The 14,764-nt window shown below is 42.5% G+C and overlaps 1 long non-coding RNA gene across 1 annotated transcript; it reads left to right on the forward strand.

Moving 5' to 3' along the window:
- The first annotated feature begins 514 nt into the window (after positions 1 to 514).
- On the forward strand, positions 515 to 8,393 carry LOC137863867 (uncharacterized). Its single transcript, XR_011101199.1, has 2 exons — positions 515 to 638; positions 4,833 to 8,393. It is a non-coding gene; the product is annotated as an uncharacterized lncRNA (long non-coding RNA).
- Positions 8,394 to 14,764: the final 6,371 nt, after the last annotated feature.

Consider the following 14,764-nt stretch of genomic DNA (forward strand, 5'->3'; position numbering starts at 1 on the left):
TGTATGGGTTTTTGGCGCCTGAACAGTAGATTCGGGCTGCTCGTTCTGCAGTGGCTCTGTGAGTGGGAAGTAAACACCAGTTGCATTTCACACTGCAACGTTCTTTCTTCTACAGCTACTTGCCTCTACAAGTCTGTCAACTTTGGTTCAAGCTAGTTCCTCCTAGTGCAAATGCCAAACATTAGTTGACAACCGAATAGTGTTCTAAGGAAGCTGATGGTGTTTTTTGGAAGCCAATGGATCTATCAGTTACCTCTTACTGAGTAAGACACACAGCAACCCAGTCTACTTAGAATTCAAGTTAAGTTCCACATCCCCTCTTAACAGCTTTTCAACAAAAGCACAGAAGCATGCTTCAGTACCTTAGCCAAGACAGATTGCTTTACCCTGGATAATAAGAGCCCTTGTTCTGACCTATATGATGAAGGCACATGACTGAAGCAGGTGACATTCATTTGATTCTTAGAAGGTTAAAACTCACTCAAACTTTGTGAGTCATTGTCATTACCTGTGAAGTAGTGGAACGCTGCTAGGATATTCTGTTACATTTGATTGGGCTTTTTTTTTTTTTTTTTCTTTTTCTAAAAGCTTCTTATTATCATGTTATATGTGGTATTAGCAGATCACCTTTGTGCTTGGTAGGTTTCCCTGTTGTCACACATGGTGCACAGATCCCTCAGCTGTGGTTTCAACAGATGAGCTCCCCTGAAGTCTAAGTTTAGCTTTTGAGCTAAATACCTGATTAAGGACTAGCAGTGTATTCTCAACTGCAAAATATAAAGTGTCTCTATTTCCAAGAGCAATTGTGATCCTTAACCGGTATAAAGAAGAAGAAAAAGGACAGAAACTTGCAAAGTATGATATTTCAGTCCACTGCGACTGCATTCTGTGCCAGACTCTCACTTGAACAGGCAGTTGTGTCCTGATGTCTGATTAGCTTTAACTTTTCTGATACTTATCTGCCTAATTTGTTCTAAATTTTCACTTTTTGTTCCTTAATAAGGAAATGTTACGCTAACTGAATACTTGGGTCAAGTTCTATTTGTCATTTTAATTTATTTTGGGTACAACTTGTAGATTAAAACATGCAAGCAAAAAGGTGGATAGAAGAAAAATGAGCTACTTATGAAAGTAAATGATCTGAATACACAGTCAGCAACCCCAACTTAAAAAATTCTTTGCAAAACTTGCCATCTGCATCATTTAAAGCTTTTCTGTAGAAGGCACGCCGTGCATCATCAGTCTCAGACTTTCCTATTTAACGGACTAGGTATGGTCAAAAAAGGCCTTCTGATTAAATGCATACCACAAGTATCTCAGCTCTTGTATTTTGTTCATTTGATGCCAGGTATGCTTCATGCTCTGGTATATTTTCTTGTATGACTCTTACCAGTAATATCTATGTATTGGATGGGATTTGAGGAAGGAAAAAAAAAAAAAAAGAGCAGGAAAAGTAAATGCTTAGGTAATTGTTTTGTGTCTGTCATGGTTATTGCTGCATAACAAGACATAGAAAAATTTAGCCTAGTCTCCTACAAAAGGAAACATCACTGTCACTTCATAGAGATTCTGCTGACATTAAGACAGATACAAATTTGGCCCATTCTTTGTATGTAGATTTATTTAGAAAATCAAACTCATTACATGCAGTTTCTTATTTTCAAAACAATTGCCTTGTTTTGTTTTTGTTTTTCCTTCAGAGAAAATAATGGAAGGAAAACAGAGGAGTTTAGAACACAGACACAACTGCCGTAGTAATATGCATGCTTCAGCAAATTTACCGAGGAAATAGAAAAATAGGTGGAACTGGAAACAGCAACATTTGGCTTCAAAGGAATTATCATAAATAGGAGTGATTTTTTTTTTTTTTAATTGACTAAATGCAGTGGGAAATCGATTTAACTTTCCTCCTATAACCGCTGCTGTTATGCAGATGTTGTTATTGCCAGAACAAGTTGGCAAAAGTATTTAAGGGGACATGCTTCCTATCACCAGCTATTGCTCACCTGAAGAGCAGGAATAGAAAGAAAGAAACAGCCCTTCCTTTGCATGACTGACAGCTTCCCTCCCAGAGGGACCATTTTGGTAATGTTTCATTTCAGTTTGTTGCATGAGGATAGCACAATGCCACAGCTCTCGCCACACTGCTGGATGATTAGAGGGCTGTACTGGCAGCACCTCACTCTTGAGTGGGCTGGACAGGGTGTTGGATGCTGCCTGGGCAATGGTATCTGTGTAGGGTTGTTTTTTGCAGAAAGCAGGCAGCATTTTATCAGACCAGGTACATCCTTTGAGCAAAGTTGTCTTTCCTACAAGAAAATCAGTAGCAGGATGGCGGGGAGACGGAGTGCCATTTAAACTGGTCTTTGAAAGATATTAATTATTTGTAGATTATGCTGACAGCTGGGGAATTGCAGTGAAAAACTCTCCAGGGGGATGAAAATTAGTTGCTAGTTATACAAACACAGTGGTTTGTTTCCTTTTCCCTTTAGTAAATCATACTTTGCTTTCCACACATACTCCCTGGTGTGACAAGCAGGACAGAGTGGAAAGAATGAAAGATACTGGCACTTAAGGGCTTCTAGAAAAGAAATTTTATTTTGCTGGGTTTCTTAAACGTATAAGGTTATTTTTTCAGATTAAATGCAACCTTCACTGCTGATGAAACCAGATGAAATAGTGAAAGGGAAATGAACTATCAAATAACCTGGGAAAAGATCATAAGCATGATGGAAATCCTGACTAGCGAGGTACTAGCTAGGATAGACCTGAAATAATTATCTACCACTAAATGCTGTCAGCATCTCCGTGAGAATGTCTGTGTACATCATTTTGATCTTGCACATACACATTGTTTTATGTCAAGCGCTTTTCCCTCTTTTTTTTTTTTTTTCCCTATTTTCCCTGTGCAGCAGAACTTCAAAACATAGCCAATGCATAATGCAAGACGTGCGTGTTGTCCTTTGCAGACAGTAAACCAGGATAATTGCACTATCCTGTGATTGAACTACCAGAGCACTCCTACCCCAATAGTGCTGAATATGGGTTAGAGCATTTCGGAGTGCTGTGCAAGGGCATCTGTTTTGAGGTGAAGAAATGCAGGTATGAAGTCAGGAGCCTGAAAAGATACTATCATGGCAACAGAGAAAATTTTGACCAAGTAAAATACATCTTCGGTGTATCCTATAGCAGGAGAAAATAGATGACAAGAAATTCCTTCTTTGCTATCTTTTCTGCTGATTTTCGATTTTTATATCACAATAAAAAGAGGCAGTAACACACTTCTCATAGGAAGCAGTTGCTGTTTTTCCACACTTTCATTATTTAATGAAAAATCATTTTTAATGCATATATTTTAGATATTGTTTACCTTTAAAAGAGTTTGCAGTATTGTGTAAAGCATTTTGCTATTTTGACAAATATTCTTTTTTTCAAGACTCATTATTTAATTTATTATTTTATTAATTCACAATTAGAAACTTTATTACTCTAAACATAGGAGTAATTGTATGTTTTTGCTGTCATTTGTTTTATTTTGTTTTTAAGACAAAACACCTCATTAAAATTTGGATTCACGAACATTTCTGGAAATATATGGTATGGAGTTTTGTGAAAAATTGACAGAGGGTCATTTTTAAATGATGTTGTACCCATAGAAATCAAACCAGTTTCAATATGTATTATCCTCCAAAAATCATTTTCTTATTTCTCATCCAGCGAACCAGCTCCTCCAATGCTATTTCTGTGTGTAGAAAATAGCTGGAGTTCTCAGGGATGCTGAGAGGTTTCTACTTGGAGAGAAACTCTGCCTAGAATTTGGAGTACTTCTACAGCGAAAAATTATGGGGCAGTCAGAATTGTTTCCTCAGAATCTATTACTTTCTTCTCCATTTCTTTGGGGAATTTATCCTGAGTCTGCCTCAGATCTTGTTCTTCAGCAGCTGACAAGAAAAAGGTGCTTGCGCTTCTTTCTTTCTCTGCTGTGCTTGTTATTCAAGCTCCTATGAGCTGCTCTTCAGGGTGATGGGACAAGGCAGTCTGGCCATGGGGTTTCTTTGTTTTACTTCTTGTAATGCATCTAGGAAATGTGCAAAGCTAAAACAGAGTAAATGTGGCATGAACAGCTGCTCCACAAGTGTCCTCTGAACTACCTCATAATTGTGATTCTCCTCAAATTGTGTGCAGGCGAGTGAGACCAGAAATGCTTCACGTTGGACGAGAGTCCCTACCAGACTGCCTTTTCTTGCCAGCAATTTTTATGCAGAGGGCATTTGTTGTGCAAAGGGGTATATCCTTCATTTGAACAGATGTCATACTGTGACTCCCTGTCATGACTCACTTGGTAGCAGAGGTCAAACCAAGCTGGAAAACCTTGAGCTGCAGCTGAGTCAGGATCAAAGGACTAAAAATACCCTGCTGACTCTTAGTTGCAGTCGTGAACAGCATGGCCTCTGTTATCCTTTCACCTTCTAGCAGGAAAAAAAAAAATATATATATATTTTATATATATATATATGTAATATATATTTATATATATATTTTTATATAGCCAGAAGGGAGAATTCCCCTTCAGGAGGGCAAGGCTGTATTTATTATTTTCCTCTAAGTTCACCTCGGAGCCAGGAATGTTGCATGTGAGTGAGCAGTAACAAAAGAGTACTTCAATTAAGAACTGAAGTCATAAATCTGTGGCAGTTTGTTTTCACCACAGCTGAAAGGCCCAAATGGTTTTATTTGATATTTGCCTTGAAAAGATCAACAGAGTCAAGGGCAAAAACGACTGTAATGAATGACATGATGGATTCATCCATTGTTTTCTCTTATGCCGGCAGGGCCCAGAATCACACAAGCTGGCTAGGGAAGGATGCCTCCCTCCGTGTGGCCAGCAACAAACCCCTGGAGCTGGGCACGAGGGTCCCAGGCTGATGTCCCCTACATCTGCTCCACGTGCCAAGCACGGTGCTGCCTTCCTGCAGTGCAGAGCCGCGGCGTGCAGCAGGGCCGTGCCAGCACCAGGACTGTGCTCGGCGATCCCTCCTTTGGACCCCACGCTGATCCCCACAGAGCTCGACAATGCCGGCACTCTCCTTCCTTTACGTTCCTGTTCCCTGTGAGTCTTCTGATGTGGTTTTCACCCCAGCCCTGGAATGGTGATTCAGGCAGGAAAATGGGGACCGAACTAGAAACACCCGTGTCTTTCCGCTCTGGCCACCGGCCTCTGCTTTACTGGGTTTGTCCAAATCCTTGTGCTCTAGGGAGTCTTTGAGGTCATGGCTGTGCATGCATGGACTTCATCTTCTGGGGAAAACAGAGAACTTAGAAACGCAGAAGTTTGTGGTTAAGTGAGCAAAAAAAGGAGGGGTGTCAAAAATGACTGAATTTAAGCTAGCAAGAGGAGAGGCAGGGGGGAAGGAGGATCGTCAGGTTTGCTTCTGTCTTTCAGACAAAAGTGAGCCTAGGAAGAAACAAATTTAATGGTCAAATTGCCTGGATTCCTATGCAGCTTTTCTGGGAGCTCCAACAGCCTGGACCAAGAGATATTTTAAGCTGTGAGTACACCAGGTACTGGTGTAGATGTATCCCTTCAGCACTCTCCACCAGCCTTCAGAGGAAAGTCGTGTTCTACCAGCTTCCTACACTGAGGGAAGTTATGGCCCAGGCCCATCCTTGGAACAGCTTTCTGTGTTTGAAGACACGGATGTCAGCGTGCGTGGCAGCGCTGGAGCTGCCTGCCCCTCCGTGGGCCAGCAGAGACATCCTGGCAGGCAGTCTGCCCAGTGTTCGTGACCACTGTGCTGTGAAAATGACCTGGAATTCTCTCATGGACACAGCTCCTGGTTTATATTGCAGGAGAAAAGTCATTGTCACTGCCAAAAAAAGACAAAAGGCCACCAAACAATAACACAGCCATAAATAAAGGCTATAAGCGTGCAGATGGGTGGTAGATAACCACAGGCTTTCTCTCATGCACATGGTATCCAACTTGGAAAGGAGGTCTTGTTGTGACTGCAGACGCTTTGAAGATCTTTATCTCATTTCTGGAAATCTTTCTCCAGTTGGGCTCTAAGTCCAGAATGAAGCAAGGTTTTTCCCTCACTGTGGCTTCTAAGAACTGCTGATTTACACCACCCACCTGGTGTGCTGGTGGCCCCTTTCCTGAGGGTGACATCTTGGAGCAGCATGACCATAGCTCACTTTTCATAAATCCTTTATTCAAATGTGGCTCCCAAGCAGTGAAGCTCCAGCACAGCCGATGTGTCCCAGCAGCAGCAGATGTGAGACAGGAGAGCAGAACTGCTGTTGAGACTGCAAACCCATCTGGGTTCAAAAATGTCAAAAAATGTCAGCAAAGCTGTTTAAGGAGCACTTTTTTATTTAAAAAGACCGGGGGGGTGGGGGGGGGTGGGGGGGAAAAAGCTTAATTCGTGCACTCCTGCTGACCTTTAAATGAAGTGCTATATCCAGTGCTACTGTGCATTAGTTTTGGTTGTCCTCCTGCAAGACAATTGCATGGCACATATGGGAATGAGCTGGAGTCAGGAGACTAGTTTGCAAATCTCAGCTTTGCTGCTATTTTATTTTATTTTATTTTATTTTATTTTATTTTATTTTATTTTATTTTATTTTATTTTATTTTATTTTATTTATTTTCTGTATGCTCTCTAATTTTTCACTGGTGCAGAATGAATACTCTTGCACAGTGGGAGCTGAATGGGAGCTTACCGGAGGGTGCCACTGGAATCTGCAATCCATGAACCTCACAATCAGAGACCCTTCCCTGAGCCCCTGAAATTGTTTACCTCAATAACTAGTTCTTGTACTCAGATTTGATGCCTTATGCACATTTTCCTTTTCTTTGGCAAACGTGGACTTTATAGGGCCCTTGCTTTGGTGTTTCTTGACTTAAATGTTGTATTTTAAAGATAGCTCATCAAAACATCACTGCCTTCAGAAAAATGGTGAACAAAGTGACCTCTGCCATGAGCAGTCGGTGAATGGCAGCACCAGCACTGATACCTGAGTTAGAATTACAAAGCAGCTTTGAATCAAAACAGAGCTTGTAGGTGGCTTTCTGTTTACTTGTAGACTCGTATTCCCCTGTATTGAAGCAGCTTGACCCATGCCACCCAACTGGAGAGTCTCCCATCCCTTCACGCCTTTGCAAGAACTGTCCAGCAGACAATTTACAGAGATACACATTTGCACGGAATCCCTCACCTGGGTGCTGGGGCTTCTGAGGAAGGACGCTGTAGATGTGCTACCAGCCAAGATATAATGCACTGAGAAGCAAAACAAAGAGAACCCAAGTAGGTATTTTATAACAGGGAAAGATGAATCTTCACGGCATTATTCCAATATACATAAATGTAAATTCATTCTGCGTGTGATGTGAAAAGGAAACTTTTAGGTCTGGATGCCAAGCTTTGGAGTGACAGCATGGCCACCTTCCAGGAACCAAGGAGTCCATTCTGGATTTGAGACTAAAATCTCTCCAGTGTTTTTTGTGACATTAAATACCTCTTTTAAACAGAAATGAAAAAAAGCCATCATCTTAATTTGGGCCCATCCCTCACTGGAAGAGAACATCTCAGAAAGCTGATAAAAACTCCTAAATCAGTATGATTCCCATCAGTATCTTCACGTCAATAAAACAATACTTTTTCAACAAAAAAAATGTTAATTACTGAATGCTTGCTGCTGCCAGTGGCTTTCAGAGGAGCTGGCAGTGTGCAGTTCTTAAAAGACATTCTGCTCTTACATTCATTTACTCTGGTGGTTCTGTGTATGTGATAAAATGGAAAGCTAAGGCTTCCTTTTAGTGTATGTGAAAATAACTGAATATTTAAGGAAGTCAGAAGTAGGATCTGCTTTTTGTTGGATGTAACGGTTCCCCAACACTGACAGATGGATAGCTACTGTCTTCTGCGTGCACATTAATTCCACACTGCTCGTGCTACAGGGAGAGCAGCAGCAACACACCTTCATAGCTGAGTGCACACACAGTTGTGGGGCACTCAAAGAATTAATCTGCTGTGTCATCCAGCTCCCTAAGCATAGGCCAGGACCTGTTCTCTGACATTTTTATAAACAGTTTTGAATTTATCCTTAGAAATAAGTCATATTAGGTACAGCTTCTTATGACACTTCTTATCTGACAAAAAAGCTTGCCTTTTCTGACCAGTGATGTTTTAGTGATTGATGGAAATTAACCTGCTTTTCTTAGCTTCCATTGATCAACATCAATATGCAAGGTCAGGACTTAAATTTTAGTGGAAAACAATAATAAGTAGTGCCTGCAGACCCTGAACACCACAAAGTCTCTTGCACAGAGAAAGCTCTGTTGTGGATCTGAAAATAAGTTTGAAGAATCAATTCAAAAAACATAATCAATTGATATAGAATGATGTTGTGTATGCAAGTGAAACCAAGAGGTTGCCCAAAGACGTTGATACATTAAAAGATCAGACTGATTTGAGCTGAATTTATGCTATGGCCTTCTGAAACAGTTCTTTGCAATATTCATTTGTCAGAGGCTGGCATGTTATTTAGTTGTTTATCAGTCATAGCTATTGCCAGGTAGTTAAGAACAGTTGATTTGCATTAATGCCTACAAATGCACTTTTGGCAGTAGGTTGCTACTGCCAGTGCTGAGTTCCTGATTATTTATTTATTCTGGACGGCCAGCTTTGGCACCTGATGTATAGACACATTTAGGGTTGACTGCTGTTCAGCTGCAAATGCACTGCATGTTACTGAAGTCAGAGGAGTTAAACACACCTGCACAGATGGAATCAGATGGACTCAGTGGCAACACGTGAAATCTTTCCTTGCAGAAAGCTTAAGCTCTTCTTACTGTGAGCAGACTGAAAGATATATCTAAAAAGCAATACTGTTTTTGCAGCTGCAGTCTAGCAGCATCAGTCGTATATCAAGAAGAATAAATGGGGCTAGGCTGAAGCGTACCTGAAGAAGTAATCTCTTCCTCCCTGTTCCTCATTTTGGTCAGGATGCCCAGGGATGGATTGCTCACTTTCCCCTGTAATGCAAAACTGGCAGTTGTCAAATAAGTTATGAATTTCCAGTTCTGAGCAAATAAAAGGAAGTGCTCCCATACACAACAGGCAGATGAGCTGTGAAACCCCTTGTCAAAAGATTCTGTGGATACAGATACCTGCAAAGCTTTACGTCTGCATACAGTCCTTTTTGTCATGTTCAAGTCACTTTGTCCTCCTTTCTCTGCCATCGCTCTCAGCCTCACCCCAGTGACGGTCAGGTTTTCACACTGAAGGCTTTTTGCCGTCCCTCCCAGGCAGTTCCCGAGCCTGGCTCAGACTCCTTTTGCTCTTTGCTATTTCTCTTCTGCCACTGAAATTTGAACTGAGAGATCCAAAGCAGAGACTGCGTTTGGAAGAATACCTCTGCTTCTGGGTGCTATGCATACAACTGACAACACAGAATAATGGTTAATCAGGGTTAAGAAAGCAGGCAGTCTCCTCGTGTCATCAGAGAAGGAGGGAAGCTCTGCACAAGGAGGAGGCACTCGGTGATGCCCCTCGTGTTCGCAACAGCAGAAGCCGTGAACGAAGAAGCCCAGCCCGACAAGCTGCAGGAGCCACATGGGGAACTTTGAGCAGTGACAGAAGTGCTCCAGCTTGTATCAAAGCATAGGGGGAGTTTATAGCTTTTATTTTCTACTGGATTTTCCTTGTAAAACCGAGACAGGGCAGGGAGGAACCAGCAGTATCTTCATGGAGCTTTCTTCCAGGAAGGAAAGGCACGGGAGCATTTGACCCCTTGTATAAGCACTGAAACATCCTGAGGCAGCCTGCAGCCCACAGCTACCCATGCCACAGCTCATGGCTAGCTCGAAACTTTCAGCAGCTCTGCGCTCAGGGCTCTGTCTGGGGGTGACACCAGTTCACCCTGGCTAGCTTAGCAGCTTGCACTTGTTAAGATGGTGAGTCTGCAAAGAACAAATGATGGGAGCAGCAAACAATGACTTTTAAGCACATACTTCCTTCTTTTCTCAAATACATAATTATTAGAAGTATATAACGATAATATGTTTGTTTGCTCTCTTGCAGCATACTGGGACTTCCAGAAAGATTGTCCATAACTTTCTACCATTCCTGCCAAAAGAAAGCTCCTGAAATACACTGTAATGTCCTCTAAATGCTGCAGGGAAGGATGGGTGCCAAAAAAAAAATCTATCTGTTCTGTTTTTACTTTTAATCATGCTGAAAGAACAGGTGGCCAAAAATGGATGCCATAAAAAACATTAAGGATTATGCAGAACTGTTTTCACTCTGCAAGTGAATGAAAGCCTTTTTCCTGCTAAATACTCAAGACTCTGGTTACCATCAGACTTTCCTTAAAATGTTGGAAGGACGTGAAATTGAAGAATGAAAAACTGTGGGTGTATTTCCTCAAGTGGCCAGTGAAGGACCAGACTTCTGGCTGACAAACCTTCGTCATGGGCAGGATCATCCTTCCCGGTTCCTTTTCCTTTCTGTACAACTCAGGCTTGTGGAAGAAGACAGCTGGAAAACGTTAACCAGCTGCCAGCCAACCTTGCAGAGTTATTTCCTTCTGCAAAAGGCAGCAAAGCATCCAGCCAACTGTTCCATTCATCTGCTGTCTTTCTTACAGCCCCTGTTTATCTGGGGATCATCCTCCAGCAATTCTGACCTGAGCTGGCATGACCAGAGAGGTACCTCCCACCTTAAAACAAAACAAAACACCACCACCACCAAACGAACACTGAAACTGCCATCACCTGGGAACTGACTCACTGCTAAGGGCAGGCCGGGATCCTAACCCATAGCCAGGGGTATTGCAACCAGCAGTAGATTTTCTTAGGTGCTTTTGGGGCAGTAACTTCCTGTTCCTATCTGTACTTTGCACTGCAGCGTTATAACGTGGAGCACATGTAGCCCACTGATGACCTCTGCTTCAGTCCCCTGTGGCAGTGCCTGTAAAACACAACTGCTCAGCAAATTGATAAAGCTTGAGGAAGCTTGTTATGCTCCAAGACAAAACACCGTACTGCTCTCATCTGGTGTATTTGATGGTTGCTGCCAAGTCTCCCTCTACTCCTGGGACAGCGTTCATTTTAGCATGCCTAATAGTTTCTCACACATCTGGAGAAATGGGTCTTTTTCAAAAGAACTGATCATGGACACTGGGAATTTGATATCCCAGGAAGCACGGATGTCACAAGATGTCCATTTCCACATAGCTTTGTCAAAATCAAGTACTTCAAATGAAAGGAATTTATTTTTGCATCCTGCAGTCTAGTAATATGTCAAAAGGATGGATACTGGATGTATTTGCTTTTCTTCTTCAACATGAAAACAGAGTAAAATCAACACAAGCTAAAATTCATTTTATTATAAACCAAAACAAACATGGATTTACCTTTGAAAAGCCTGAGAGAAAACACCAGAAGTGTTTGAAGATGGAAGAATTTTTGCCATATTATTTCTTTTAAAGATTTCCAGAGAGTCTTCTGAGCTCATGCCTTTTTCCAAAAGCCCTGGTGCAGCTGGATCCCTGTGATGTTCACGGTAAGCAGAATGGTGGGTGTCCTCCTTGATGAAACTTATTCTAACATATATGCTTTGGCAGACAACCAAAGCAATCCTTGAGAATCGTACTGCCCGGAAGGTACTAAGGGAATGGATGGAAGCTTTTAGGAAAATCTCAGTATCTCAGGAGCAGAGCTGTGAAAGGGCAGCATGATTTCTGATGAACGTTGACAGTGGGGACTGGGAATGCCTTGGAAAAAACTTTACCAAGACAGCTTTAGAGCACCTGGTTTTCTTCTCAGGTCCAATGAAAAAGAGTCTAATATAGTGATTTTCATGCCTTTTGGTACCATGAACAAGCATCAGCAATGGTCAATAGTACAAGCTCCTTACAGTAAGTTTTCTGGATGGAGGAGTCTGCTGCACCATAGTGCCAGTGCCTTATATTGCAAGGCTATACTTAAAGCCTTGTAACGCTGAGGCCAATTCATGTGCCACATGGCTTCTTATCCCATAAAGTCCAGATTTTCAGCTGCTGCAAATGCATGAATTAGCAAAGAAGGTTTGACCTGCTATGCAGTGCTATAGAGGCTGTGAAGTGAGTGTGGGCTGCGTGCAGGGGAGTTAGCTGTTCAATAAACAGAGAATATGGGATACTTGGAGGTGGCTGACATCCAGCATAGACATACCTTCTGTTCCTCAGAACTGGAGTGTTTAGGCAGGGGACAGTTGTTGCTCGTCTTTGTGCTGCAGACCTGAAGTGCTCAGCACAGAAGTAGACCAATAGACTAAGGGGGGAGCCTGCAAAGGGCAGGGCTGAAAGGCACAAGGAAGATGGCTGCAGGAAAGCCCTGAGCTAGAGAGGTGCCGAGGGCCTTTATTTCTGGGCTTTTAAATCAACACATGGTTTCTTTTATTTTCTGTCTTTTTTTCTCCTCTTATTTCCTCTCATTTTCACCTGTAATAAGGCTATTGACATAGTTAGGGATTTCTCTGAGCAGAATAGGAAGGTGATAATTTTGAGATTTGCCAAGCTGCAGGAGGGTAGTGAATGCCCCACTCCCATGAAAATGAAGAGTTGCATATCCAGAGTCCCAGACAGCCTTAAAATGCCTGGCAGAAGATTTCCAGTTTCTGGTTTTCAATGTGTTTTTGTTCAGCATTTTCCCTTTCTTTTTTATTTACTGTTTCTCCTCAGATAGATCTTTTTACCATCAATAATTCACCTCCTAGAGGCCTGCTCATTGACAGTGTTTCAAATAAAATAGCTCAAAATCTGACAGTGTTTCAAATAAAATAGCTCAAAATTCTTTCTCACAGAAAGGTAGCTCTTGGGCTTGGGCTGGGCGGTTGCTTGTAGACAGCAAGTGCATCATTTACGCATTGTTTTCCTTAAGTGTTCTCTTATTAAATGCTGTGAAAGCTTCTCTAGCCCTTGAACTGCTCTGTTGACTGCAGATGGAGCCCCAAGGAAGTGGTGCCACTGTCTGCCAGGTCTTTATCTCCACGTCAGTGCTCCCCATCCCCGTTTGAAGCCCTGCTTCTGTATGCAAGCAGGGAGCCAGTCTCCACAGCATTCCTCCACTACAGACAGGCTGCATCAGGCATCCAGGTGAAACACAGCCCTCCCACACACCCCCAGCAGAAACAAATCAGCAAAACCAAAGAAAGAAAGAAAGACAGTGTGAGAATAGTTATCCCCTATCGGAGGAATATTTTGTGCTTCTTGTTTCACCAGGTTAAAGTTCTTTCTTGGGGCTTGCTCTCTGATTCACTTTGATCATTCAGTGCATTTGTTTGTTTATTTAGGCTTTTTCCTCTGGTGGGGCAGTTATGATTCTGGATAGTTAAGAGTATCCTGGCAATGACCCACCAGGGATGGTCAGGGAATACAACTGCAGATGTGGTTTCTGTGCACAAGCACTTTTACAGTAGTAGCTGGAATGAGCCCTTATTTGCTGTGGTCCCTAAGTAAATGTCAGCTTCTAATAGAGGACTCAGAATCTGAACTCCAGACTTAATTGCAGCACAGGTATGAAAGCTGAATGTTTAATGTTAATGTGGCTGGTCCATGACCCAGCTAGCTGGAGCTGTGACTTGCTGATGTGCCATCTCTACTTTTTAGAGCTCTTCATTTCTCTGTTGGGAATGTGAAAAAAAAAGCTAAAATCATCTCTTGTCCTTTTTCTCTCAAATTAGAGTATCTTTTTGTTCTCTTCCCTGCTGCCAAAGATCTCCAGGCCCCCCTGCAGCTCTGTCCATGCTCTGCAGGATGGTGTTGCCCCAGACAAAGGCAGCAGAGGCACAGGAGGAGGCTGACAAGCCTGAGGATGACTGACTGCCTCTCGGCTTTTCCAGCCTGGGCAGTGCAGGGAGGTGCAGAGCATGCTGCTGTGTTGGGAGAGTGGCAGGCAACTGATGTAAATAAGAGTAATTCCACCCAAAACAGTGCTGCTGCACTGCCCATATACTTGTGATTGCTTCTGTTATGCAGCTGTAGATTCAGTTTTGCTGTAGGCTGTGGTAATTTAAAAAAGGTACAATACTTCACTGGGTACTCCTAACTTCTTTCCAAGCACATAGCTCCAGCAAGACTCACATGGGCAATAGGGTCATACAGGAGTAGTGCTTTCACCTCTGAGAGCGTTCATTTTCATCTTACCACCTCTAGGCAACAAATTGGCTCTTGTGTGTTGCTTTGGGACAGATATATTCAGCCCACAAAGACAATCCAGACCTTCCCATTGTTCCAGAGAGGTCTGATCATACCTCCACTGTTGTCACTGGAACTGGACCAAACCGAAAAACTGTGCAAAAGTTATGCTGCTCAGAACGTGACTGCAAGGTAAGAGTAATCCATGTGATGGAGGCCTTATAATGATTTTGCAGTGACCTGCACTAAGGCAGAGCCCAAAATTATCCCCTTGCTCCCAAACCTGAACAAATTAGAAACTGAGCCACTGGGATGAAGGGACAGAAGGTAAAGATGACATTTTCAGGATAGGGACCCACTTCAAACATCCAACAATTTCTGACTCCGATGTATGTGTCTCAGCGGGGCAGGCTGCCATGAAAATTGTGTGGTTGGGATGAAATGGATTTTGAAAATACACCTCAGAAAGTGAGAGGCTGCATAAAAACTGCAATGCATGGTGATGAATTGTCACGCCAGCCCAGCAAGTTCGATGTGCTAATTAGAAAGAGTTTGCCAAAGAGGTGCAGGAGCAAGAGTCACA

This window comes from Anas acuta, chromosome 13 (assembly GCF_963932015.1).
Source record: "Anas acuta chromosome 13, bAnaAcu1.1, whole genome shotgun sequence".
In the NCBI taxonomy this organism is placed as follows: Eukaryota; Metazoa; Chordata; class Aves; order Anseriformes; family Anatidae; genus Anas; species Anas acuta.